This window comes from Lithobates pipiens, unplaced genomic scaffold, assembly GCF_037356315.1.
Source record: "Lithobates pipiens isolate NorthernLeopardFrog02 unplaced genomic scaffold, aLitPip1_a1.2 Scaffold_22, whole genome shotgun sequence".
NCBI lineage: Eukaryota > Metazoa > Chordata > Amphibia > Anura > Ranidae > Lithobates > Lithobates pipiens.
The window spans coordinates 34171876-34197046 of NW_027507784.1; the positions used below are offsets into that span (position 1 = coordinate 34171876).

General features: G+C 46.0%; 1 protein-coding gene across 1 annotated transcript in view; it reads left to right on the forward strand.

Moving 5' to 3' along the window:
* Positions 1-815: 815 nt before the first annotated feature.
* LOC143923542 (interferon-induced very large GTPase 1-like) overlaps positions 816-25171 on the forward strand; it is a 72837-nt gene continuing 48481 nt past the window's right edge. Inside the window, exon 1 of the mRNA XM_077447299.1 lies at positions 816-953. The gene's annotated coding sequence lies outside the window, so the exon portion shown is untranslated. The remainder of the gene's footprint in view (positions 954-25171) is intronic.

A 25171-nucleotide genomic window follows, 5' to 3' on the forward strand; every position in this document is an offset into this window, starting at 1 on the left:
GGTTCGTGGTCTCCGGGTACATAAATGACCGGGGGCACGATGACATCAATTCGGGGCATGCGCATGGGAGCCGCCGTTTATGGCACGGGCTCTGAAGGTCCGGCACTGAAAGCCAGACCTTCAGAGCCCATGCGCCGGTGATGTCACTGGCTGCATGTATTCTGAATATTTCCTAAACAGTGCTAGTTTAGGAGATATCCACTGTACCTACAGGTAAGCCTAATTATAGACTTATTGTATGATAGTCTTACCTGTAGGTACAAGGGTGTTACTGAGTTTACTACCACTTTCACAGCCATGCTAGAAGTACATTTAAAGCCGTAGTCTGTACATATATATATATATATATATATATATATATGGATTGTTAAGTAAATTGAAGGGATCTGCACAGTTTACACACCTTGTTTTTTTTTTTCTTTACTATTAAGAGTTTTTAAAAATGTCTGTGCCTGGCGTTCTGCTTTAAAAGTCCACTGAAACACAAACTCGCTATCCCAGCTGTGGTTACAAATGGAACAACCATTAAGGAAGGACCTTATGATCAGATTATACAGTACTTATCAATAATGAATCATAGATCATTTGTTCATTTATAGGTATATTTATATGAGTATTTAGCTTCTTGCACAGGCTTAAGATTAAATTGTATGACGTGACCTTCTATTTGGTGCACATAGAAGGAATACATTTTCTGTGACAATATATAAGGTGGGGTAAAATGAAACAAGTACAAGTGAAAGCTACTTTATCTCACTATCAGGTTTTTTCACTGTATCCTTGGGGCATGGAGGAATCTATGACCATGGAACCCGCCTGTCTTACGAAATATATAAAAGTGAAAGTCAGTGAGGCATCCGTGATGTTCTATATAAAGCGAGCCGCGAGCCTCATACTCAGCAGAGGAACAGAAGGCTTCACACCGACAGTACAATGTGACTGAATATATCAAGGTAAGATAATCCAGGGATGTGATCTACTCACTGGGATCTTAGGGTCTCTGATAACATATATTATTTTATTAGACATGTTTTATGTTTGTATTCTTGTTATATTATCTGGAGGACAATACATTTACTGTATTAAAAGAAAACTATCACTTATAGCAGATCAGTGGTTCAGTGTGAAAGTACAGTAATATAAAATATGTACTGAAATGCTGTAGGGCTCTATAGGCTCTGGATGGGTCTGGATATGTCTGAATCTCCCTGTAAGGGATGGGAGTTCTGGAGGGAATTAGTAATAGAACAAAAAAGGTTCTTACAATAAAAAAATATGTCAACTTATTGGATCAGTGCGGTCCTTGCAGTCAATGCTTAAGTATTGAAGAAAAAAGGTGTAAAAACTATTGAAGAAAAAAGGAGTAAAAACTTTGGTCCAAGGAGAAGCTGCCTCTATAGGAAACACATGGCATATCAAAAATGCTGATTAAATTAAATAATGCAAGAGGACATTTTTGCTGTATTATTTTTTCTGGGGCAGAGACAATTGACAAATCTTCTGACTTAAAGTGATAGTAATGCTTCAGTGTTTTATTAAATAACAAAAGTGTTACCTGCTCTGTGCAATGGTTTTGCATAGAGTAGCCCATATCTCCTCGTCTGGGGTCCCACGCCGGCGCTCTGGGCTCCTCCTTTTCTCCGCATGCCCCCTTAGCAAGCATTGAAGACTATGGGAGCCGAACATGAGAAATCAAAAGTGCCCATTTTGAAGGCTTATATGCAAGTAATTGATCATAGAAGGGGTGTGGGGGAACTGCCCTGGGGAACATGTATCAATGCAAACATTGCTTTAAAACAATCATTTTTAAAGGAGCAGTGATTTTAACGATGCTTAACCACTTAACCCTCGGACCAATTTGCAGCCAAAGGACCAAGCCCCTTTTTGCGATTCGGCACTGTGTTGTTTTAACTGACAATTGCACGGTCATGCGACGTGGCTCCCAAACAAAATTGGCGTTTTTTTTCCCCACAAATAGAACTTTCTTTTGGTGGTATTTGATCACCTCTGCGGTTTTACTTTTTTGCGTTATAAACAAAAATAGAGCGACAGTTTTGAAAAAAATGCAATATTTTTTTACTTTTTGCTATAATAAATATCCCCAAAAAATATATAAAATTTTTTTTTTTATCTCAGTTTAGGCCGATACGTATTCTTCTACATATTTTGGTAAAAAAAAATCGCAATTGGAGATTATTGATTGGTTTGCGCAAAAGTTATAGCGTTTACAAAATAGGGGATAGTTTTATAGCATTTTTATTAATATTTTCTTTTACTAGTAATAGCGGTGATCAGCGATTTTTATTGTGACTGTGACATTATGGTGGACACATCGGACATTTTTGACACATTTTTGGGACCATTGTCATTTTTACAGCAATCAGTGCTATTTAAATGCACTGATTCCTGTGTAAATGACACTGGCAGTGAAGGAGTTAACCACTAGGGGGCAGTGTAGTGGTATGTATGACGTTATTTATTTTTTTATCATAGGGGGGCATGGCTTGGCATGTGACGTCACTGATCGTCCTTCCCTATAAAAGGGAAGAGATGATCGGTGACAGCCACATAGGGAAGCACGGGGAGAGGTTTGTTTACACTGACCTCTCCTCGTTCTTCAACTGTGACCCGATCACGGGACACCGGCGGCGATCGGGTCCGCTGGTCCCCTGGCCACGGTCACAGAGCACAGGACCGGGTCGGGAGTGCGCCCCGCCGACGCGCTCCCGACCCACGGCTGGGCACTTAAAAAGCAACGTACAGGTATGTGCTTGTGCCCAGCCGTGCCATTCTGCCGACGTACATAGGCATGAGGCGGTCCTTAAGTGGTTAAAGTGCAACAATAAAAATGAAAAATTCCTTTAAATATAGTGCCTGGGGGTCCCCTTAGTCTGCCTGTAAAGTGGCACATAGGTAGCATATATAGAACATGCTGCAGCAAAACGCAGCCTGGCAGGTCAGAAAAGGGGGGGGCGAGTAAGCACTTGCCCCCCACCCCAAAGCACGTTGTCCCCATGTTGATGGGAACATTGGTCTCTTCCCTACAACCATGGGCTGTAGTTATGGCGGTTTGCGGGCAGAGGGCTTATCAGAACTGAAATCCCCCTTTAAGACGGGGGCACTAAGATCCCGCCCCCATGTGATTAAGTATGGGGTACATAGTACCCCTCACATTTACCAAAAAAGTGTCAAAAAGTAATAAAAACACAGACAGTTTTTGACAATTCCTTTATTGTCCCCACTATGTAAATCAATCATCAATCACGATGCCCGCGCAACACCAGAACCCACAAAAGAAAAACAAATGCTCCGCACTCATTGACAGCTGACTGCCGAATGACCACTCTTTGACAGTTCTTATATAGATTAGGGTGGGGCCACTTGGCGACATCACCGAGTGGTGCCCCATTTTTTTTAGTCTTTAGTCAATACAACCACTTTAAGCATAAAACGCAAGGACCCAGGAACTTATTAGCACTAGTGATGGACGAACTTCCGACAGGATGTTTCACGAACGCGATTCGCAAATGTACCCATATGTTCGCAAACCGCAGGTATGCGGCGGACCCCATTAACTTTAATGGCAGGCGAACCTTAAAAATATATTTTCAGCCACAAAATACTTACTAGCTGTGCACACATAGTCCCACAACATGGACACTGTCATACCAGAAGTATTAAGTGAATCTGGGATCGACAACGACAAGCATTATTTTTTTATCTATGAAATTTTGACAATTCAAGAGCGCATGAAGGCCATGGAGGAGAGGCAAGGTCAGGCCAGGCTATGAAGGGGTTCAGGAGATGATCAGTGCCACAGTCAGGGCAGCGCAGTCCTGTGCCAGTGTCCCAGTGTGCCAACCTGTGCTTGAGCCCCTGACCCCTCCCTCTGCCTGGCCCTTACCCCACCTATGCAGGGCTCCACTGCGGTGGTCCAGAGGTGCCAGTCCAGTGCTGATCCTCAGCCATAGTGCTGGCTCTGCCTGCTGATTGGCTTCTGTGCTGCTATCTCCCTCACTGACACCAGCCCTGAGAACACTGACACCAGCACTGCGATAGAGACTGAGCACTGACACCAGCACCGAGATAGAGAGCACTGACACCAGCACCGTGATAGAGAACACTGACACCACACCAGCACCGAGATAGAGAGCACTGACACCAGCACCGAGATAGAGAGCACTGACACCAGCACCGTGATATAGAGCACTGACACTAGCACTGAGATAGAGAGCACTGGCACCAGAACCATGATAGAGAGCACTGACACCAGCACCGAGATAGAGAGCACTGACACCAGCACCGAGATAGAGAGCACTGACACCAGCACCGAGATAGAGAGCACTGACACCAGCACCGAGATAGAGAGCACTGACACCAGCACCGAGATAGAGAGCACTGACTCCAGCACCGAGAGATAGAGAGCAATGACACCAACACCGAGATAGAGAGCACTGACACCAGCACTGAGATAGAGAGCACTGACACCACACCAGCACCATGATATAGAGCACTGACAACAGCACTGACACCAGCAACTCGCTGAGGGGCCCAAAAATATGACACCGCTCAACCTCTTCAAACAGGAGGGTACGGGCATATAGTACGGTGTGCTTTTTTGTACAAGTGAGCCAAAGGTAGAAAAAAAGGTCCGTGTGCTAGATAGACATGTGCAGAGTAAAATATTTCATTTCGGAATTTCGTTTTCGTCCGAAAAATGAATTTATTTAGTTACTCCCGAAATTCGTTTTTATTTATTTCGTTTTTCGTTCATAAATTGCATTCGTCCGCAAAACCACATGAATTGCAGTCAAATCTGTCTTTGAAGGCTTATGGTGTCTGTCGAATGTATAAAGAAGATTCGACGGAGCTAGTATATAGCATACTTTGTGTGAACTTTAGACCCCCTATTAAAGTCTATGGGACTCCAACGTTCAAAATCTAAAGTGCTCATTTTAAAGGCTAATATGCAAGTTACTGTCCTAAAAAGTGTTTGGGGACCTGGGTCCTGCCCCAGGGGACATGTATCAATGCAAAAAAAAGTTTTAAAAACGGCCGTTTTTTCGGGAGCAGTGATTTTAATAATGATTAAAGTGAAACAATAAAAGTGTAATATTCCTTTAACCACTTGCTTACTGGGCACTTAAACCCCCCTCAGTCCCAGACCAATTTTCAGCTTTCAGCGCTGATGCACTTTGAGTGACAATTACGCGGTCATACAACACTGTACCCAAATGAAATTTTTATCATTTTTTTCCCACAAATAGAGCTTTCTTTTGGTGGTATTTAGTTACAGCTCGGAGTTTTATTTTTTGCTAAACAAACAAAAAAAGATGCAAAAAAAAAAAAAAAAAATCATGTTTTAATAGTTTGTTATAAAATTTTGCAAACGGGTCATTTTTCTCCTTCATTGAAGTGCGCTGATTAGGCGGCACTGATAGGCTGCATTGGTGGGCACTGATGGGCTGCATTGGTGGGCACTGATGGGCTGCATTGGTGGGCACTGATAGGCTGCACCGGTGGGCACTGATAGGCATAGTTAAGGCGGCACTAATAGGCACAGATAAGGCGGCACCGATGGGCACAGATAAGGCGGCACTGATGGGCAAAGATGGGCACAGATAAGATGGCACGGATGGGTGGCACGGATAAGTGGCATGGATGGGTGGCACGGATGGGCACTGATAGGTACCACAGATAGATGGGACTGATGGGCACTGATAGGTGGCACTGATAGGTGGCTCTGATAGGTGGCACTGCTGGGCACTGATGGGCGGCACTGCTGGGCACTGATGGGCGGCACTGCTGGGCACTGATGGGTGGCACTGGGGTGCAGCACCTTTAAGGCAGATTGGGTGGCACTGTGGGTGGCACTGTGGGTGGCACTGTGGGTGGCACTGTGGGCACTATGGGCACTGACGGGGGGCACTGACGGGGGGCACTTACTTTTGCTTTTATTTTACTTCAGGATGGCACTGCGGGAGGCAGGTGGGCACAGGCAGGTGGCAGGTGGTCCCTTGTATTGATGGCCGTGATCGGGACTGATGTCCCGATCACGGCCGCCGGTGATCGGCTTTTTTTTTCTCTCCTCGCGCTGTCAGCGCGAGGAGGAATAATAGCCGATTACCGGCTCCGTTCTATCACATGATCAGCTGTCATTGGCTGACAGCTGATCACGTGATAAGGGGTCAGGATCGACCCCTTGCACGGATCGGTGATCAGGCGAGTCTCACGGACTCGCCGATCACAGAGCGCGCCGCGCGCGCCCCTCAGGGGGCGCGCAGGCCGCTCGTAACCGGGACGACGTCAATAGACGTAGTCCCGGAAATGTAGGTCCGCGCTAATGCCGTCATTTGGCAATAGCGCGGATCTGAAGTGGTTAAATTTCGTACGGGGGGGGGGTGTCTATAGTATGCCTGTGAAGGGGCGCATGTTTCCCGTGCTTAGAACTGTCCCTGCAGGAAAAAAAGTCCTTTAAAATCACTCGCAGCTATTATGAATTGTCAGCTCCGTAATACAGAGAACACTCATTGAAAGTCATTGATAAAAAAATAAAAATAAATAAATAAATAAAAAGCGGGGAGGTCCCCCAAATTCAATTACCAGGCCCTTCAGGTCTGGTATGGATATTAAGGGGAACCCCACGTCAAATTTAAAAAAAAATTGACGTGGGGGTCCCCCTAAAAATCCATACCAGACCCTTTATCCGAGCACGCAACCTGGCAGCCCGCAGGAAAAGAGGGGAGGACGAGAGAGCGACCCCCCTCCCTCCTGAACTGTACCAGGCCACATGCCCTCAACATTGGGAGGATGCTTTGGGGGTCTGTGACCCCTCAAAGCACCTTGTCCCCATGTTGATGCGGAGAAGGGCCTCATCCCCACAACCCTGGCCATTGGTTGTGGGGGTCTGCGGGCGGGGGGCTTATCAGAATCTGGAAGCCCCCTTTAACAAGGGGACCCCCAGATCATGCCCCCCCCGTTTGAAATGGTAAGGGGTACAAAAGTACCCCTACCATTTCACAAAGAAAGTGTAAAAAATAGTTAAATAAGACAAACACACTTTTGAAAAATTCCTTTATTAAAAATAAAAAAAATGCGGAGGGTGGGGCCACCCGTCACCTGACCCCACCCCCCTCTGACGCAAGGGGAAACACGGGCTTCCCCGTGACGTATGGGTGACCCGCACCCCTCTGATGTAACACAGGCAGGTTTCCGTTACATCAGAGGGGTGCGAGGTCACCCATACGTCACGGGGAAGCCTGTGTTTCCCCTTGCGTCAGAGGGGGCGGGGTCATGTGACGGGTGGCCCCGCCCTCCGCATATAACAAACGTCAGGCCGCCGGAATCCCCGCAGTGTCTCCTCCGTGGAGACAGAAGATGGATGGATTCGCTGCTCTGATTCAGATGAGCCATCGCTGGACCCCGGAGAGATGATCGTCCGTCGCTGGATAGCAAGAGTGGATTACCACCGCTGGAATCTTTTTTTTTTTTTTTTTTTTTTTTTTTAATAAAGGAATTTTTGAAAAGTGTGTTTCTTATTTAACTATTTTTTACACTTTCTTTGTGAAATGGTAGGGGTACTTTTGTACCCCCTTACCATTTCAAACAGGGGGGCGGGATCTGGGGGTCCCCTTGTTAAAGGGGGCTTCCAGATTCTGATAAGCCCCCCGCCCGCAGACCCCCACAACCAACGGGCAGGGTTGTGGGGATGAGGCCCTTCTCCGCATCAACATGGGGACAAGGTGCTTTGAGGGGTCACAGACCCCCAAAGCATCCTCCCAATGTTGAGGGCATGTGGTCTGGTATGGTTCAGGAAGGAGGGGGGGCACTCTCTCGTCCCCCCCCCTCTTTTCCTGTGGCCTGCCAGGTTGCGTGCTCGGATTAAGGGTCTGGTATGGATATTTAGGGGGAACCCCATGTCAATTTTTTTTTATTTGACGCAGGGTTCCCCTTAATATCCATACCAGACCTGAAGGGCCTGGTAATTGAATTAGGGGGACCCCCACGCTTTTTTATTTATTTTTTTATCAATGACTTTCAATGAGTGTTCTCTGTATTACGGAGCCGACAATTCATAATAGCTGCGAGTGTTTTTAAAGGACTTTTTTTCCTGCACAAATGACACTTTGTGCAGAGACAGTTCTAAGCACGGGAAACATGCGCCCCTTCACAGGGCATACTATAGACACCCCCCACCCCCCCGTACGAAATTTTAAGGAATATTACACTTTTATTGTTTCACTTTAATCATTATTAAAATCACTGCTCCCGAAAAAATAGCCCTTTTTAAAACTTTTTTTTTGCATTGATACATGTTCCCTGGGGCAGGACCCGGGTCCCCAAACACTTTTTAGGACAGTAACTTGCAGAATCTTTTCTCTCTGTCAAATCTTTTTTCTCTGTCGAATATTTTCTCTATATAATCTTAGACTAATAGATGTAAGGTTAGGCACATTCGACCACAGGTTCTATAGACACAGATTGTTATTGTCAGAGTCATGTCGAATCTCCTATTCTATATTGAACTGTTGTAACAAAGAAAACGAAAATAAAGCATTTATTTATGTCGGATCTTTCGTTTTTCGGATTCTGTGCTTTCGTTATCGTTTGTCAAAACGAAAACAAAAATACCTGAAATTCGGACGAAAATGCATTCGGACGAAAATGAATGCACGTGTCTAGTGCTAGATTATATAAATCGTTTATAGAGTTATGCATATACATGGTCTACTGGTCACATGTGTTGAATTCCTCCGAGATCCATGCCTCATTTATTTTTATAAATGTGAGGTAGTCAACACTGTCATGAGCTAGGCGAGTACGCTTATCGGTCATGATCCCCCCCTGCTGCATTGAACGTCCTTTCAGATAGGACACTGGACGAGGGGAAAGCCAACAGTTCCATTGCAAATTGTACGAGCTCTGGCCAGGGGTCAAGCCTGCCCACCCAGTAGTCCAGGGGTTCATCTCTTCTCAGAGCGTCCACATCGGCTGTTAACCCAATGTAGTCGGACACCTGATGGTCTAGGCCAGGGGTGCCCAACCAGTGGCCCGCGGAGCCCTCTGATGTGGCCCGCGACCTCTTTCTGTGGGGTGGCAGATTAGCAGGCCCAGATCATAGGTTGCAGACCCGCCATCCCAGAGCATCTGTGTTGTTAATGAAGCCGGCAAAGCAAGCAGCTGTGGAGCAGAGCTACATAAGCTGATGCTTCCTGTATAGTGCTGTCTCTTGCCACAGGTGCAGTGATACCAAATGCCCTCTGCCGGGGACAGCACCCGCAGGCGATACCTGAATGGAAAACTGTTATTAAAGGTCAGTTTATTACCAAAATTGCAGTGTATATATGGGCATATCTGCGCAGTGGTTACTGGGCTGCTTTCAAATTGATCCACAGGTGCAGTGCACCTTCAGGTTACCTGCACTGAGCCATAGACTTCTGTTATTACCTGTGGGTTTGGTGAGCTTTCAGAAAGTGCACCACACCTGCAGGATATAATAGAAGTCTATGGCAAAGTGTAGCTAACCCGCAGGAAAGACACAGGTGCACTGTGCTGCATTAGTGTGAAAGGCCCCTTTCACACAATCGGTCCAACTCAATCGAACCCTCCATTCACCTCTATGAAACAGCAGATATAAACAGATTTGTGTCCTTTTACACCCACCAACCTCCAATCTGATTCGATAGAAAAAAAAATGGATGGGGATCAATCTCCTTCCGCTAGGGTGGATCGGATAAGAGGATCCATAGAGTGGGCTGTGTCGCTTAAGTGGCCCTCGCTCTTCAAAAGGTTGGGCACCCCTGGTCTAGGCGTTCCCTGATGCTGGATCCGGATGAGACCTGTCGATGGGTCAGCTGAAAGAATGACCTCATATCAGAAGTCACCAACACATCTTCAAACTGCCCTCTTCTTGCAGGTGCTGTTGGATTGGTACCCGCAACTCTTTCTCTGGCAGTGGGAATTCCTCTGCCAGCGCACGCAAAAGCAGAATGCAGCATTTCTCTAAGCAAGGCCTGGAAGTGCTCCATTCTGACAGCCCTTTGTGATGGTGGTAACTTTTCCGCCATTTTGTGTTTGAACCAGGGGTCTAAGTACGTTGCCACCCAGTACTGGTCCTTGACCTTTATGCTTTTTATACGGGGGTCCCTGTTAAAACACTGGAGCATGAAGGCCCCCATTTGCACTTAACTGGAAGCGGTGTGGTGGCCTGGCTCCTGCTCATCTTCCAGGATAATATCATCCTCCTCGTTCTCCTCCCCCCATTCACGGACAACAAAAGGGATCCCAGAAAGGTTTAAAGCATGCTCTTCTTGCTCCTCCTCATCCCCCCTGGCACCATCCTCCTCTGACTCCTTTTCAGACTCCTGTTGTTGACTTGTCTCAGATAGAGTAGCCCCCCCTGGGAATTCATCCAGCATTGCGACTTCCTCATCTTCCTGCTCCTGCTCCTCCACAGCTTGATCAATGACACAACGCAATGCACGCTCCATAAAGAAGGCATAAGGTACGATGTCACTGATGGCACCATGGCTGCGACTGACCAGTTTGGTGATCTCATCAAATGGCCGCAGAAGTCTGCATGTGTCCAGCATGAGAAGCCACTGGCGCGGTGAAAAAAAAACAAGCTCCCAGAACCTGTCCTGCTGCAGAGTTCATACAGGTAGTCAGTAACTGCCCATTTCTGCTGGAGCAGCCTATCAAGCATATAGAAAGTTGAGTTCCATCGCGTCAGGCAATCACAAATAAGACGTCTGATCATGGCTGTGTAAAATCTTCTGAAATGGGCTGAGATTTTCCTTGCCTGCTGCAAGATGTCCTGGACCCCAGGGTATTTGACAACAAATCGCTGCACGACCAAGTTTAAGACGTGTGCCATGCATGGTACGTGCATGATTTTGCCCTGTTTCAATGTACTAAGCAGATTGGCACCGTTTTCACACACCACTTTACCAACTTCAAATTGAGCGGTGTTAGCCACTGATCTGCCTGTGAACGCAAAGCTGAAAGGAGTGCAGGGCCAGTGTGGCTCTTGGCTTCCAGGCACAACAGACGCAGCACAGCATGGCAACGTCTCACCTGGCATGTCGAATAGGTTCTGGGGATCTTGGGCGGCGCAGCGGAAGAGACGCTAGCAGAGGAAAAGGAGGAGTAAGCCGAGGAGGAGAGAGAGGATGGAGTAGGAAGAAGAGAAGAAGAGGCAGGCCTGCATACAATCCGTGGCGGTAAATCCAAATCTACACAGGTGCCACGGGTTACATGCTTGATGGCTGTCAGAAGGTTCACCCAGTGGGCAGTAAAAGGGATATACCTTCCCTGCCCGTGTTTGCTAGACCACGTGTCTGTGGTCAGATGTATCTTGGCACCGACACTGTGTGCCAGAGAAACATTCACTTGCCGCTGAACATGGCCATATAGCCATGATGGTGGTGTTGGTGGTAGTGTCTTTGGGGGTGTACACAGCAGAGAGTGAAGAGGGTGCAGATCAAGAGGATGAGGAGGGTGCAGAAGAGTAAGGCTGAGTGAGCCACTCAACCAAGTTTGGTGCGTCCTTTGACGTAATCGAATGCACCTTCTGCAATTTCCCACTTTGGCTCAAGCCTGTTGCTCCTGCCCTACCCCTATCACCCCTGCGGAAGGGCCTGCCTCTTCTTCTGCCTGTCATTTGTTAAATGACCCTGTGACAAAAGTCTCTAGAGAAGTGCAGTATGTATGTGGAAGAAAGTATATAACACCCCGCTTCAATGTGTCGTTTTGGGGGGCCACTGGTCTATCACACCAGTTATAATACTTTTTTTCTAATTGTGTTTATCACTCTTTGTAGTATTGCTGCAGAACTGCTCAGCAGTCACAATCCTGCACAGTGGAAATGCACTATACTATGCTTTCTATATTTGAAAGGATTTTATACGTGTATTACATCAATATATACTGCACACCAAATAGTACGCCTATATCAGTCCTTAAAAGGACCTTTGTGGACCTAATAGTAGCTAGCTAGTGAATTACAGACTGTCCCTGCTCCAAACAGCAAACTCTATTCCTACACTGAGAAAAGACAGCTGCAGAATTGGTCAGCACTTCAGTGTACTAAAATATGCTTTTTATATTTGAAAGAAAGTATATTATAAGTGTATTACAACCCTATATACTGTACACCTATACCAGTTCTTAAAAGGACATTTGTGGACCTAATAGTAATAGCTAGTGATTACAGATTGACTGTCCCTGCTCCACACAGCGTCCTTTCCCTACACTGACAAAAGACAGAATATAAAATGTCCACCAGATCAGGTCTATTGAAAAGGTAGGGGGTATGTCCATGTGCTGAAATGTCTCAATTGGCTGTCCTGTACCCAGTGGCGGCCCGTCCATAGGGGGCGCCCGGGCGCCGCCCCCCCTCCAGGCAGTCACAAAAAAAAAAAAAAAAAAATGAAAAAAAAAATATTTTTTTTTTTTGGAAATGGCCCTTTAAAAAAAAAAAAATGAAAAAAAGTCCTTAAGTGCACTGTGTACGAGCGCCGGATACAGTGCAGCGCTGGACACAGTGCACTATGTGAAGACGCCACGTCAACGCAATCACAAGATTGCAGACGCGGCGCTTCATTTGCGGGGTTTTAACCCGCCTTGTGGCGCTAGTACAAATGCCGATCTGCATCCGCCCGGCGCCCATAGGTTTACAATGCTATGGGTTTGAGTGACAGACTAGTTAGCCGTCACTTCCGGTCTTCCCCTGTCGGATCAGCGCGCCGAGCGGAGGAGCAGAGGAATGTGAACTGCTGCTGGCCTGCTGCACTATGAAACAACAAGGTTAGAATTGCTGGAAATCCACAGGAGGGGGGCAGAGCTACAGGATGGATGGAGGGGGAGGCTTTACACGGGCAGCACTGACGATCAGCAGATGCCTTTTAAGTAACAAATCTTCTTGTTAGAATTCTCCTCCTCTCTGAAGTGCCATGGCAATTTTTCTTTTTTTTTTTTTTTTCTTCAAACTGCCTGTGACAGCTCAGATCAAGGAAGACTGGATGTTCGTCTTACCGTTAAGCTCTCAAACCGTGAGCATGCTATGTTGTAGCAAGCTAGCTGTATATGGCATATGCTTTACCACTAAGTAAACTAGATGTATTTGCAGTACATTCTGCATGCGTGACATATTTTGTGATCTGTCTTGTGTAAGTGACAAAAGTTCTTGTAATTAAAGTAAACCATTCACAAACCTGGGAAACTGAGCAGTGGAGGCTCTTGTGAAACACACAGCCCATATGAAGCCTCCCCCCACCCACCCATCCCTCTGTCCCTGATTCATCCCAACCACCATCTCTCTGTCCCTGATCCCTGATCCATCCCACCCACCATCCCTCTGTCCCTGATTCATCCCAACCACCATCTCTCTGTCCCTGATCCCTGATCCATCCCACCCACCATCCCTCTGTCCCTGATCCATCCCACCCACCCATCCCTCTGTCCCTGATTCATCCCAACCACCATCTCTCTGTCCCTGATCCCTGATCCATCCCACCCACCATCCCTCTGTCCCTGATTCATCCCAACCACCATCTCTCTGTCCCTGATCCCTGATCCATCCCACCCACCATCCCTCTGTCCCTGATCCATCCCACCCACCCATCCCTCTGTCCCTGATTCATCCCAACCACCATCTCTCTGTCCCTGATCCCTGATCCATCCCACCCACCATCCCTCTGTCCCTGATTCATCCCACCCACCAGCTCTCTGTCCCTGATCCCTGATCCATCCCACCCACCATCCCTCTGTCCCTGATTCATCCCAACCACCATCTCTCTGTCCCTGATCCCTGATCCATCCCACCCACCATCCCTCTGTCCCTGATCCATCCCACCCACCCATCCCTCTGTCCCTGATTCATCCCAACCACCATCTCTCTGTCCCTGATCCATCCCACCCACCATCCCTCTGTCCCTGATTCATCCCACCCACCAGCTCTCTGTCCCTGATCCCTGATCCATCCCACCCACCCACCATCCCTCTGTCCCTGATCCATCCCACCCACCATCTCTCTGTCCCTGATCCATCCCACCGTCCTTCTGTCCCTGATCCATCCCACCTACCATCTCTCTGTCCCTGATCCATCCCACCCACCATCTCTCTGTCCCTGATCCATCCCACCCACCATCTCTCTGTCCCTGATCCATCCCACCGTCCTTCTGTCCCTGATCCATCACACCTACCATCTCTCTGTCCCTGGTCCATCCCACCCACCATATCTCTGTCCCTGATCCACCCCTCTGTCCCTGATCCACCCCTCTGTCCCTGATCCACCCCTCTGTCCCTGATCCATCCCTCTGTCCCTGATCCATCCCTCTGTCCCTGATCCCATCCCACCCACCACTGATCCAACTCCCCACCCCACCTCCATCCTTCTGTCTCTGATCATCACCATCCCTCTGATCCCACCACCAAAGGAAAACATGTAAGATATTGCATTATTGCAGTCACTAAATGTGATGACTGTATTTGTTTTATTTTATTAGGCTTTCTTGTACTTCATTGTGTGCGGTGACCTCTGCCTATTGCTGTTTCCCGAGCACCTTTTTTGTGTTTCCTGTTTTTTTTTCTCTGGTGAACGAGGAGTGTGGCTGGGCTGTCAGACATATTGATGTGTCATTAGAACCTGGTGTATAATGTAGAGCCTGGTATATGATGTACAGAGCCCTGTCTATAATGTAGAGCCTGGTATATGATGTACAGAGCCCTGTCTATAATGTAGAGCCTGGTATATGAAGTATAGGGCCCTGTGTATAATGTAGAGCCTGGTATATGATGTACAGAGCCCTGTCTATAACGTAGAGCCTGGTATATGAAGTATAGGGCCCTGTGTATACTGTAGAGCCTTGTATATGATGTACTACAGGGGACGGAGTTGGTGGATTCTATAATGGGTGGGGCTTATGAGAAGTGGGATGGGTCAAAAGGGTGGGCGTGGTCTAGCGCCCCCCCATCTTAAAACTTCACCAGCCGCCACTGCCTGTACCCCATGATGGATATGTCATAGGTCAAAGTTCTTCACAATGTAAACGAATATGTCCGCCGCGAACAGCGCCATAAGTCCGCCGGTTTGGCGAATCGTGAACGAGCAAAGTTCGGCGGGAACCGACCGCTAGGCGAACCACAAGGCCATCTCTAATCAGCACTGCTCAATGCCCCTGACACTCAGCTCCAGGTGCTGGTTCCAGACAATGAGTCTGTCCAAGCTTGGATAGTACTGTTCAGAAAAGTAGAGACCATGCACCTATGTCAGCAGATCAATCTATTTTACTAAAGTAACAAAGATGGGTAATGCCCCTAATGTGTTTTAACTTGCTGTGTATTGGGGTAAACCACATTCAAGACATGCACTTGGGTGTGGGGGGGGGGGGGGGGGGTGTTTCTTGATCATATCACTTCCGGACTGCCCACTGTATATTTACATTGGTAATTTGATGTTAAATACCAGGGTTATGGCAGTAGTAGCTGCCATAACCCCAGTATCTTTTTAAACAGAGTGCGGTCCGCTTTCACATAAAAGTGGTCTCAGCAGCAGAAGAGGTGCCCCCCCTGCTGCCTCCCAGTTGTCTCCATTGCTTACCCATCGGGAGCAGTGGAAAGCATCCATTGTGCTGGAGGTATGGGCAGGAAATCAAGTGAGGGTATTATGGACCCAACTCGGCTCGATGCCCTTGGAGGACTGAAGCGACGTCAAACGTCATTTCTGCCCTCTGGTCTTAAAGGGCCCATTTTTTTTTATTGCATTTTTGTGTAGATGCGAGAACTGAGGTCCCCAGATCTCGTATTAAAAAGGACAAGTCCTGCTTATTTCTATTGCAAGGGATGTTTACATTCCTTGTAATAGGAATAAAGGTGGTTACATTTTTTTTTAAGTAACAGTGTAAAAAGAAATTTTTTATTATTAAATAAATAATTTAAAAAATAATAATAAATTAGAGCCCTGTCCCTCTGAGCTGTCGCGCAGAAGAGAACGCATACGCAAGTCACGCCCACATATGTAAACAGTGTTCAAATCGCACATGTGAGGTATCGCTGCCATTGTTATATCGCTGCCATTGTTATAGCAATAATTATAGCACAAAACCTCCTTTGTACTTCTAAACTGGTAACCTGTAGAAAATTTTAAACGTCGCCTATGGAGATTTTTAAGAGCCATTCCACGAACGGGCGCAATTTTGAAGACATGTTGGGTATCAATTTACTCAGCGTAACATTATCTTTCACAATATAAACAAATTGGGCTAACTTAACTGGTTTGTTATTTTTTTAATTCAAAAAGTGTATTTTTCCCCCCAAAAAATCCATTTGTAAGACCGCTGGGCAAATACGGTGTGACATAAATTATTGCAATGATCTCCATTTCATTCTCTAGCCACATTACGACCGCTGCATGCACATATACGTTGGCGGAATGGCACGGACTGGCATATGGGCGTACAGGTGTATCCCTTTGAATTTGCCGCCATGCCATTCGTGTGCCCATCGCGAGCTCCATGAGTCAGGTCACGGGTCCAACAGACTCGATCACCGCGGGGATACCCACGATCGTCTCAAGGAGAGGACGAATGGGGAGATGCTAAAGTAAACAAGCATCTCCCCATTCTGCCTAGTGACAGTGTCACTGATAAGCTCTCCCTGTAATCGGGAGAGCTTTCCATTAAATCTTTTGGATGAAAAATTGTCGATCCATGGTGTGCTGGCGAATATGTACGCTTGTTTGAGTTTAATAAGAAACATATATAATATGTAAATCAAGAGGACTATGATCCACTACCAGCTACACCCCTACTCCCCACAATGGGTTGATATCAATTACAGGCGGTCCCCCGGGTTACAAACTTCTGACTTACAAACCACTCCTACTTACAAACGGAGGAAGACAACAGGAAGTGAGAAGAAATTTGCCCCTAGGAAGGGAAGTTCACTCCTGTAAGCCCTTGTACACACGGTCGGACATTCCGACGGAAAATTTCCGATCGGACCGCATTGTCGGATAATCTGACCGTGTGTGGGCTCCATTGGACTGTTTCCATCAGAATATCCAACCGACAAAGTTTTAGAGCTAGGCTGTAAAATTTTCCGACAAAATGACCGATCGTTTTTATAGAATTCCAATCGGACAAAGTGCCATGCATGCTCATATCAAATTCCTAGACCAAAGCTATTGGCTACTAGCCTGAACATAGTCCCGTCGTAATGAAATAACGTCATCATGTTACGAACAATCTGATTTTTCCACAACTTTGTCCGACCGTGTGTACGCAACACCAGTTTCGGACAAAATCTGTCAGACAAAATCAGACGGATTTTGTTGTCGGCATGTCCGACCGTGTGTACAAGGGCTAAGAGTTCTGGTGAAAAAGCTGTCTCCACTGATGCTTTATCACCAATCCTTGTTTCCACAATATCCCAAATTTTTCAAAATCCAATTGTCATTGGGACAGAAAGTGAGATGAAAACTTCTGAACAGGGACACAGACAGAAAAACAAAAATTTCATTGGTGTTAACCCTTCCCTATGCTATCCAAAAAACGTAAAAGAAAAATTTGGGCTGGAGCTACACTTAAAAAAATGGACCTGTTCCGACTTACAAACAAATTTGACTTAAGAAAAAACCTAAAGACCCTATGTTGTTTGTAACCCGGGCACTGCCTTTATACATAAATTCCTCTTTGCAGGGTAGAATTTATTGATGTAAAAGGGGTCCAATAAAATTAGGACTTCATGCAGGGTCCCCACTTATTGTCCACCTCTATTTTTATGAGTAAATATGTACACTAATTCCAAGGAGAAAGAAAATATACAATACTGGAAATGTCATACCTTAAAATATAGTTACTCTAATCAAGGAACATACATCAATTTCCAGCATCCTTTAAATTTTCTGCACATAGATACTATGAGATTATTATTATTATTATAATACATGATTTATATAGCACCAACAGTTTGCGCATCACTTTACAGGGAGACACTAGACCAACAGTAAAATGCAAAACAAGAGGGTTAGAGGATCTCTGCTTCTGCAAGCTTACAATCTAAGAGGGAGGGGCTGGTGAAAAAAAAGGTAGGGACTGTGAGGCCGCGTACACACGGGCGGACTGTTCGCCCAACTTTGTTCGTCTAAGGCCGCGTACACACGCGTGGACTGTTCGCCCAACCTTGTCCGCTGAACAGTGTTTGGGCGGACAGTCCGCTCGTGTGTGGGGCTTCAGCGGACAGTTTCAGCGGACAGTTGGCCGAACAAGGTCTTACGGAAATTCCGAAAAACTGTCCGCTGAAACAAGGTTTCAGCGGACTGTTCGCTCGTGTGTAGGCTTGTTCGGCCAACTAAGTCTCGCGCATGCTCAGAAAGGATTTCCACGTCGGAAGGTTGCATTGCAGTGTATAGGACGTCGTATTTTTCGTCCCGTCGTACGTGCCGTTCACGTCATCGCGCACGGTTTCAGCAAACTGTTCGTCCGTCGTGTGTGGCCATGTCCGTCCATGCTAAGTTTGAGCGGACTGTTCGCTCAAACTGTTGGACGGACAAAGCTGGGCCAACAGTCCGCGCGTGTGTACGCGGCCAAACAGTTTGACAAACAGTCCGCTCAAAATTAGCATGAGCGGACTTGACCACACACGATGAACGAACAGTCCGCTGAAACCGTGCGCAATGACGTGAACGGCACGTACGACGGGACGAAAAATACGACGTCCTATACACTGTAATGCAACCTTCGCCGTGTAAATTCTTTCTGAGCATGCGCGAGACTTAGTTTGACGAACAAGCCTACACACGAGCGGACTGTGCGCTCAAACCAAGTTTCAGCGGACTGTCTAACGGGAATTCCGAAAAACTTTGTTCGTCAGACTGTCCGCTGAAACAAAGTTGGGCGAACAGTCCGCCCGTGTGTACGCGGCCTGAGGGATGAACTGATGTCGGGGAGTAGAATATTTGGTTGTTAGCTGGAGGCAGGATAGGCCTCCCTGAAGAGATGTATTTTTAGGGATCGCCTAAAAGTGTACAGTAATAGGTGATAACTGGATAGATTGGAATAGTGAGTTCCAGAGGAGGGGAAAGGCTCTGGAGAAGTCCTGGAGATGAGCATGGGAGGAGGAGACAAGGTTGCTAGAGAGCAAAAGGTCTTGGTAGGAGCGGAGAGGACGGTTTGGGTGATATTTGGAGACAAGATTGGTGCTGTAGCTCGGGACAAAATTGTGAATGGCTTTGTATGTTATTGTTTTGAATTTTATTCGTTGGGCAATGGGAAGCCAGTGGAGGGATTGGCATAGAGGAGTGACAGACACTGAACGGTTGGTAAGGTGAATGAGTCTGGCAGCGGCATTCATGATAGACTGAAGAGGGGATAGCTTGTGGAGAGCTAGGCCAGTGAGGAGGGAGTTACAATAGTCAAGGCGAGAGATAACAAGGGAGTGAATAAGTAGCTTAGTGGTATCGAAGTGGATGCACTGATAACGGTATCGGTACCAAGCATTTGCATGAGTATCGGTACTTGCGCAAATACTCCCGATACCAAAACCGATACTTTATGGTGTGATTTGCGTTAATACAAAATAAATGGGCACAAATCGCACTGCAAAGAATTGTATGTGATTTGAACAGGAATGCAGTGCTATTTTTGCGCTATTTTTCTTTTGTATTGATGCAAATTACTCCACAAAGTATCGACACTCAGTATCAGCAAATACATGAATTGTCAGTACTCGTACTAGCCAATAAAAAATGATATCAGTGCAGCCCTAATAAATAGTAATTAGAAAACACCTAAAGATTTTCCATAAAGCTGATATTGAAAGCATGAATTAGTACAGAACATTTAGAATTTATCATTTACTATGAATTGTGATTCTAAAGTATATCATTTCTAGATGCAAATGTAATCCAGTAATTTGTGGCACATGGACTCCCTCATGCTCCAGAGCCTTCAAATAGATCCTGGGATTCCATGCATTACGAAGAGGGACCATTGCTGGTTAGAAACCCTCCTTGATCCACTTTACCAGGTGAAAGTCTTTTTTAAGTCTTCAGTGCCAAGAGATGTCTACAGCCTGAACCATCAGTAGTGACTGTATCACATGGTGATCAATTATCTCTGGCAAAAGTGGATGCAGAGACTCTCCAAATGGATCACCCTCAACTACTGGGTCACAAAGATAGACCATTGACCACAGCTTGAACAGTATATAACTGAGCTGCTGGTCTGCCCTGTAGTCAGTGTGCATTTGCATTCAGTGTAAACGGGAGCTTTCTGACAAACAAGAGTACTTGTCAGGACCTGGTTCACCTGATGGTGGCACTATGCTTCCCAGAGCAGGAGGTTGCAGTTTAGTGTCCACCAGTAGGTGTCTCCCAGCAGCCTACAGTCTCCAATAATCAGTCTCTACCTGATGCTGGTTGCTGAGAAGGTATGCAGGTCTTCCTCTGCTTGTTGTCAGTAATCCTGATCTTGCTCCTGCCTGTAACTCGTACTCTGTACTCCTTCTGCCTTGCGCCTGCTCTCCTTTGTTCCTGACCCCAGTTTTGGTTCCCTTCTGCTCTCATTTTTCTCTGCTTTTCTATGTTCCCTGTATATGTACTGCATATAGTTAGGTGTTAGTTAGTTTCTGTTTGTTAGGTTTATTAGTCTAGTATTCTGCCATTGGGGTATTTGTTCAAGATACTTTTTTACATCAAAAGCGTTTATTGAAAAGAAAACATGAACATGTTATACTTCAGCTCAGCTGAGATCTGTCATTTCAAAGAAGTATCTATAATTATACAAACATTATACCACGTCAGTACTATATATTTGTATGACAATACAGAGCATTATATATCACATAGGGTATTTAAGCTCAATATGGTTTGGAGTATTTGGGAACATGTCATCATCATGTGTGCCTACGCAAGGCCATATAAAACCTCTCAACTTTGCTAAAGAAATGTTGGTAAACCCTCTTCAAACCAAAATCTCTATCTGGTATGCATTCATCTAGTTATAAGGCTCTAATTCGATGGTAAGGAAAGGTAAAGGTGGTCATTACCTACATATACCGAGCTGATATGACAGTATTATTCTCAATCGGAATTTGAATATAAACAGAAAAAGGGTTATAAAACAGGAGTAAAAGAGAAAAAAGAACCTAAGTAACAGGTGTTAAGTAAAATTAGGTCCTCTGACTAGGCAGAATAATGTTGCACATGTCTCTCTGAATGTCAGCATATTTTTTGGAGTACCGGAACGCTATCCATGGAGACCATGTAGCATGACATTTTTCCACAGATTCGTTGGCCTGGGCCACCGTTTCTTCCATTGAGTGCGTGTCTGCCACTCTTTTCAACCAGTCAGCTAATGTGGGGACTCTGGAGGACCGCCAGCACACCGGCACCAGCGCTTTGGTTGCATTAATGAGATGCTTGAGCAGTGAATGTTTGTACCTCTTCAGGGGAATATCATTTATGTGCAGGAGACAACAAGCCGCATCTAATGTGGTTGGGGTATCTGTGATGTGTACGATTAAATTTCTCACCTCATCCCAATAGGGCGTCAACTTAGCACAGCTCCACCAAATATGCGTCAGTGTACCCACATCTCCTTGGCATCTCCAGCACACTTCTGGGACCTGCGGAAACCATCTATGTATTTTGTCAGGTGTGTGATACCAATTGGTCAATAGCTTGTAGCATGTCCCTTGTGTTTTTGTACTTATAGAGCACTTATGGGCCAATGTGCAGGCGGTCCTCCATTGTGAATCTGTAATATCCCTTCGTAGTCCAAGAGACCACTTCACTCTGGATCTGTCAGCAACATGTTTTGTTAACTTTTGCAGCCAACTATAGGCCACTGAGGTTGCCCTCTGTAGTTTCTCACCAGACGCACAGATCATCTCCAAGTCAGTCATCGGTCTACTAAAGTTTTGTTTATGTTTTGTGGAGGTAACAAAACTTCTAGTTTGGAAGTATACCCACATGGGAAATGAAGGTTCCTCCCATTCCCTCCTAAGAGTCTCCAAATCTTTCATCTTGCCCCGGTCCAAACAGTCTTTCACTACTCTTGAGGTAGTCTAATTTTTCTTATAAAAGAGAACGTTTCCCACACCTGGGGTAAAGTCAGGATTGTCCCTAAGCGGTGTCAAAGGACCAAGAGGGGAGGTCACAGCTAATCGTTTCGTGTTAGCGTGCAGTATAGTCAGCGTCGTTTCTGTCAGGGGGTTTAGACTGAGCGTTTCCCTGAGTCTGTTCAAGTTAGTCCAAGGCGAAAAGCGCAATCTATTTTCTAGTAGCATTCCCTCTCATCTCACCCAGTCTTTGTCCGCCTCATGACAATGCCAGTCAATTATCCTAGCGATGTGGGCTGCTAGATGGTATTTCTTAAAGTCCGGCAGCCCCATCCCACCTTGCTCTTTGGGTTTCGTGAGTAAAGCAAATTTGATCCTTGCTCTCCCTTTATGCCAAAGGAATCGCATGGCCAGGGAGTTTAGTTTAAGGAAGAAGCTTCTAGGAATGTGGACTGGTAGAGCTCTAAACAGGTAAATCAAACTTGGTAACACAGACATTTTCAAGATTGCTGCCCGGCCAAACCAGGAGAACCACCCCACATCCCAGGATCTCAAGTCTTCTTCAATGGTTTTCAGGAGCGGGGTAAAATTGAGTGCAAACATTTTTTTGGTATCCGGGGAGACCCGAACACCCAAATAGTTAAGAGCCACATCCTCCCATTGGAAGGGACAATTAAGTTTAGTTCTATTTAGTTCCTCTTGGGTCAGATCCACATTTAAGGCTACCGACTTAGAGTAGTTTATTTTTAAATTGGAAATATAGCCGAATTTAGCAAATGCTTCCATTAGATTGGGAATTGTCGTATGTTGGTCTGTCAAAAAGAACATTAGGTCGTCGGCGTAAGCTGCAACCTTGAACTCCCTGTCCTGTATCTTAAATCCTCTGATCGAGTTATCGTTATTGATTGCTCTGATAAACGGCTCAAGGGACAAAATAAACAGGAGGGGTGACAAAGGGCAGCCTTGCCTGGTTCCGTTAGCAATGATCACGGGTTTCAACAAGGAGCCATTGGTTCTCACCCTGGCCGTGGGGTTTTGATAAATCGCTGAAATCCAGGACATCATCCGACCCCTCAATCCCACCTTTTCACACGTGGCCATCATATAATCCCACGCCACCCGATCGAAGGCCTTCTCCGCATCCGTGGACAGGAGAAGGCCTCCGATCTGTTCCAACCGCGCCTGCTGTGACAATAATAATGTTTTTATAATGTTATCTTTGGCCTCCCTTCCAGGCATAAAGCCCACCTGTTCTGGGCCAATTATTTCGGACAGAAGTGGGCTCAATCTATTAGCCAAGATCTTGGTCAGGATTTTAAGGTCCAGGTTTAAAAGGGAAATTGGTCTGTAATTTGTGCACGAAGACGGGTCTTTATTGAGTTTGGGTATCACCGCTATGTGGGCTGACAAAAACTCAGGAGTAACCGCTCTGGGCGAGGACAGGGAGTTCAAGCTGATTTAAGGGGTTTAGAGAGAATATCCACGAAGGTTTTATAGTAGATGGCCGAGTAGCCATCAGGCCCTGGGCTTTTCCCTGTCTTTAAGTCAGTAATAGCTCGTTTAATTTCTTTGTCTGATATCTGTACCTCAAGAGCTAGGGAGTCCTGTTCCTCGAGGGCTGGGAGTCTGATTTCTCTTAGAAAATCACTAATAATTTGAGCTCTGTTCCCATCAAGGTTCTTGGGTCTATGTTGTGGTGGTAGGTTCTATAACTTTGTGTAATATTTGTGAAAGTGGGCCACGATATCATCATTTTTCACATCTAAAGTACCCTCCGCGTTACGAATGCCGCCTATGATCTGTCCTGAATTGTTTTCTCTCAGAGCTCTGGCTAACAGTCTGCCTGCTTTATTTCCCCCCTCATAGTTGATTTTTTTTTTTTTTAAAGTAGACGTTTGGTTTTTGTGTGCAACAAGTCCTGCAGTTGTTTCCTAGTGTTCAGTAAGTCCGTGGCCGTACGTTCACATAATGTGCGTTTGTGTAGCGTTTCAAGTCCTGCTATTTTCTCAAGCAAACCTGTCATCTCCTTCTCTTGTGCGCGTTTACGTCTAGCCCCAAGCTTGATCAATACCCCCCTAATAGTACATTTGTGCGCTTCCCAAAGCACTAACGGATCTGTCCCTGGGAGGTCATTAAGCGTGAAATACTCCTTGATGGCCGTCTCGATTTGGGGTAAGGTCGCCGGGTCCGTCAGAAGGGAAGGGTTCAGTTTCCATGTATTGCTTCTCGGACTCTGTTTACTGAAATCCATAGATAAGGCAATTGGGGCATGGTCAGAAATAGCCTGTGTGCCTATGTGAACTTCAACAATCTCCGCCAGGTCACGTTGAGTCACAAACAAGTAATCAATGCGGGAATATTTATTATGTGGGCTTGAATAGTATGTATAATCCCTTCCCTCTGGATTTAATAGGCGCCACGAATCTACCAAGTGTAGGGCCTGTAAGAGTTTTTTGATCTTCTTCAGGATTTGAAATGTGACACATGACTTGCCGGAGGAGGTGTCTACCAGAGGGTCCAGTGGGATTTTAAAGTCCCCTCCTAAAATAATAAAGCCCACTGCGAAGCCTTGTAGTTCCCTCACCATGTGTCTGCAAAATTGGAGATGACTCGTGTTGGGGAAATAAACGTTAGCTAAGGTGAGAAGTTTGCCCCTGTAGGACCCCTTCAAAAAAACGTATCGGCCCTCTGGATCTGACAACGTTTCAGTCACCTCGAAAGGAGTATCCTTGCCCAGGAGTATTGAGACTCCCTTCGTCTTAGACAGATTGTTCGTTGCATGAAAAGCTCTGGTGAAAAATGTATTGGTCAGTCTGTGCGCCTGGTGAGAAATAAAATGCGTCTCCTGGAGGAAGACACATTGTGGCCTACCTTTCTGTAGTTCTCTGAGTAAAGTGGATCTCTTTTCCGGGATGTTCAGTCCCTTCACGTTGTGCGAAATTACCAAAGGTGCGCGTCCCAGTTTAGCATAAGCCATTCCTTAAACAATGTGAGTCGGTAGCACTCAGTAAGTAGTCAGTGAAAACCAATCTACAACGGTATAAAGTACTAGGTTAGTAGATAACAGTGTAAAATAACAATCCACACTTAGGCTAATTTACTCCTTGAC